General features: G+C 49.2%; 1 pseudogene; it reads right to left on the bottom strand.

Moving 5' to 3' along the window:
• Window positions 1–1,578: 1,578 nt before the first annotated feature.
• LOC121843115 overlaps window positions 1,579–4,512 on the bottom strand; it is an 11,223-nt pseudogene continuing 8,289 nt past the window's right edge.

Here is a 4,512-nt window from a genome sequence, read left to right as displayed (position 1 = left end):
TTTTCATTACGTTTATTGTTTTGTAGTGTTTAGTGTTTAGTCGTGTTTACGTTTTGTTTAATAAATATGGATCGCAATCGACACGCTGCAGTTTGGTCCGACTCTCCTTCATCACCACTAGAAAACCGCAACTGAACAAAGTGACAACAATTGACCAGACAAGACCAGGATTCTATCAAAACTACACCAGACAGCCAGGAAAATGTATTAGGAAAATGTATTTAATTATTATTTATTTATTTTTCTTTACTCATAGTAGAGATTAAACAACACCTGAAAAGACAGTAGTCCAGATGAATGACCACATTGTGGACGGACCACTCAGGGAGAGTTCTGAGAGGCTATGAACATCCATAGTCCAGATGAATAACCACATTGTGGACGGACCACTCAGGGAGAGTTCTGAGAGGCTATGAACATCCATAGACCAGTATAACATATCAGCAATGTCAGTCAGACTATATAATGGGCTGGATTCCCAGACACAGATTACGCCTCGTCCTGGATTAAAAAACATGTTCAATGACGATTCTCCATTGAAAAATGCTTCTTAGCCCAGAATGTAGGTTTAGGTTGAGATTCAGTCAAATCTGTGGTGTCCATAAACCAACTGACTCTGACAGGACATTTAAGCTGGAACTGACGTGTGCAGAATTTAACGTGAACACGATCTCCGCGAACGTCAGGAAGGTGTGCCTGTAAAAGGCACGTTGTTGACAGTGCAGTGTGCTTGTGGACAGCGCCTCTCTAAAAGGCACGTTGTTGACAGTACAGTGTGCTTGTCGACACGCCTCTCTAAAAGGCACGTTGTTGACAGTACAGTGTGCTTGTCGACACGCCTCTCTAAAAGGCACATTGTTGACAGTACAGTGTGCTTGTGGACAGCGCCTCTCTAAAAGGCACGTTGTTGACAGTGCAGTGTGCTTGTCGACACGCCTCTCTAAAAGGCACGTTGTTGACAGTACAGTGTGCTTGTCGACACGCCTCTCTAAAAGGCACATTGTTGACAGTGCAGTGTGCTTGTCGCCACGCCTCTCTAAAAGGCACATTGTTGACAGTACAGTGTGCTTGTCGACACGCCTCTCTAAAAGGCACATTGTTGACAGTGCAGTGTGCTTGTCGACACGCCTCTCTAAAAGGCACGTTGTTGACAGTACAGTGTGCTTGTCGACACGCCTCTCTAAAAGGCACGTTGTTGACAGTACAGTGTGCTTGTCGACACGCCTCTCTAAAAGGCACATTGTTGACAGTGCAGTGTGCTTGTGGACAGCGCCTCTCTAAAAGGCACATTGTTGACAGTGCAGTGTGCTTGTGGACAGCGCCTCTCTAAAAGGCACATTGTTGACAGTACAGTGTGCTTGTGGACAGCGCCTCTCTAAAAGGCACATTGTTGACAGTGCAGTGTGCTTGTGGACAGCGCCTCTCTAAAAGGCACATTGTTGACAGTGCAGTGTGCTTGTGGACAGCGCCTCTCTAAAAGGCACATTGTTGACAGTGCAGTGTGCTTGTGGACAGCGCCTCTCTAAAAGGCACATTGTTGACAGTGCAGTGTGCTTGTCGCCACGCCTCTAAAAGGCACATTGTTGACAGTGCAGTGTGCTTGTGGACAGCGCCTCTCTAAAAGGCACATTGTTGACAGTGCAGTGTGCTTGTGGACAGCGCCTCTCTAAAAGGCACATTGTTGACAGTGCAGTGTGCTTGTGGACAGCGCCTCTCTAAAAGGCACATTGTTGACAGTGCAGTGTGCTTGTGGACAGCGCCTCTCTAAAAGGCACATTGTTGACAGTGCAGTGTGCTTGTGGACAGCGCCTCTCTAAAAGGCACATTGTTGACAGTGCAGTGTGCTTGTGGACAGCGCCTCTCTAAAAGGCACATTGTTGACAGTGCAGTGTGCTTGTGGACAGCGCCTCTCTAAAAGGCACATTGTTGACAGTGCAGTGTGCTTGTCGCCACGCCTCTCTAAAAGGCACATTGTTGACAGTGCAGTGTGCTTGTGGACAGCGCCTCTCTAAAAGGCACATTGTTGACAGTGCAGTGTGCTTGTGGACAGCGCCTCTCTAAAAGGCACATTATTGACAGTGCAGTGTGCTTGTGGACAGCGCCTCTCTAAAAGGCACATTGTTGACAGTGCAGTGTGCTTGTGGACAGCGCCTCTCTAAAAGGCACATTGTTGACAGTGCAGTGTGCTTGTGGACAGCGCCTCTCTAAAAGGCATGTTGTTGACAGTACAGTGTGCTTGTGGACAGCGCCTCTCTAAAAGGCACATTGTTGACAGTGCAGTGTGCTTGTGGACAGCACCTCTCTAAAAGGCATGTTGTTGACAGTGCAGTGTGCTTGTGGACAGCGCCTCTCTAAAAGGCACGTTGTTGACAGTGCAGTGTGCTTGTCGACAACGCCTCTGGGATTGAATCCCGGCCGTAATCAGTGTCTGGGAAAGGGGCCCTACGTCATTATCAGTTGGGGAGTCGTCCCACGACAAGGAAATCTTTAGTAGATGGGTGTAGATTCCCCCTGTCACTGATCATTATCAATAGACCTGTAAGTACCTGTATACACAGCTAGCAGAACCAGGAAGAACTGTACGAGGGGTCTGAGTAACCTGGCCCCTCGCCAACACCACCTGGCTTGGAGGTAGAACTGAAGAGAGAGAGGGAGGGAGGAAGGGAGGGAGGCAGAGAGAGAGGGAGGGAGGGAGGAAGGGAGGGAGGCAGAGAGAGAGGGAGGGAGGGAGGGAGGGAGGGAGGGAGGGAGGGAGGGAGGGAGGGAGGGAGGGAGGGAGGGAGGGAGGGAAAATGTTGATTACTACACATGTACTATTTGTACATAGTATTATACTAAATTATACTGAATTATACTGAATTATACTATATTATACCACATTATGCCTTATTTATCTTCAAAGATGCAGCACAGTTCTGACTCTACTCTCTCTCTACGGCCCTGCCCTCACACAATAGGAGTGTAGTATAGAGAGACAGAGAGGTCAAACCTCTCCCCTGCCCGAGGGGAACAAAACTTCTCTGTCTGCCCTACTTCTTCTCTCTTTCAATCCCTCTTTTCTCCTGCTCTCTTTTCTTTCCCTCCCTTTCAGCTCCCTTCTCTTCAATCACTCTCTGCTTTCAGACCCTCTGGGAGGATGGTTCACAGTGTGTGTGTGTGTGTGTGTGTGTGTGTGTGTGTGTGTGTGTGTGTGTGTGTGTGTGTGTGTGTGTGGGGAGATACTTACTGCTAGATACAGCATGGTGTACATTGCAAACGAAGCATGACCAGAGAAGAAGGATTTCCTGAAAATAAAATACAAAACAAATGCTGACTATACACACACACACCTGCCCCCCAACAAACAGACAAACACACACCTCCCCCCAACAAACACACACACACACCTCCCCCCACATCAAACACATGAACACACACACACCTCCCCCAACAAACACACACACACCTCCCCCCCCAACAAACACACACACACCTGCCCCCCAACAAACACACAAACACACATACACCTGCCCCCCAACAAACAGACAAACACACCTCCCCCCAACAAACACACACACACACGTCCCCCCACATCAAACACATGAACACACACACACCTCCCCCAACAAACACACACACACCTCCCCCAACAAACACACACACACCTGCCCCCAACAAACACACAAACACACACCCCCCAACAAACACACAAACACACACACCTGCCCCCCAACAAACACACAAACACACATACACCTGCCCCCCAACAAACAGACAAACACACACCTCCCCCCAACAAACACACACACACACCTCCCCCACATCAAACACATGAACACACACACACCTCCCCCAACAAACACACACACACCTGCCCCCCAACAAACACACAAACACACATACACCTGCCCCCCCAACAAACAGACAAACACACACCCCCCCAACAAACACACACACATACCTCCCCCACATCAAACACATGAACACACACACACCTCCCCCAACAAACACACACACACCTCCCCCAACAAACACACACACACCTCCCCCAACAAACACACACACACCTCCCCCAACAAACACACACACACCTGCCCCCCAACAAACACACATACACCTCCCCCAACAAACACACACACACCTCCCCCAACAAACACACACACACCTGCCCCCAACAAACACACAAACACACACACAAACACACACACACCCCCAACAAACACACACACACCTCCCCCAACAAACACACAAGCACACATACACCTGCCCCCCCCAACAAACAGACAAACACACACCTCCCCCAACAAACACACACACATACCTCCCCACATCAAACACATGAACACACACACACCCCCCCCAACAAACACACACACACCCCCAACAAACACACACACACACCCCCCCAACAAACACACACACACCTCCCCCAACAAACACACACACACCTGCCCCCAACAAACACAACAAACACACACACCCCCCCAACAAACACACAAACACACACACCTCCCCCCCAACAAACACACAAAC

This window comes from Oncorhynchus tshawytscha, unplaced genomic scaffold (genome assembly GCF_018296145.1).
Source record: "Oncorhynchus tshawytscha isolate Ot180627B unplaced genomic scaffold, Otsh_v2.0 Un_contig_9682_pilon_pilon, whole genome shotgun sequence".
In the NCBI taxonomy this organism is placed as follows: domain Eukaryota; kingdom Metazoa; phylum Chordata; class Actinopteri; order Salmoniformes; family Salmonidae; genus Oncorhynchus; species Oncorhynchus tshawytscha.
Note: the sequence above shows the minus strand (reverse complement) of the source record. Positions and strands in the feature narration are given on the sequence as shown.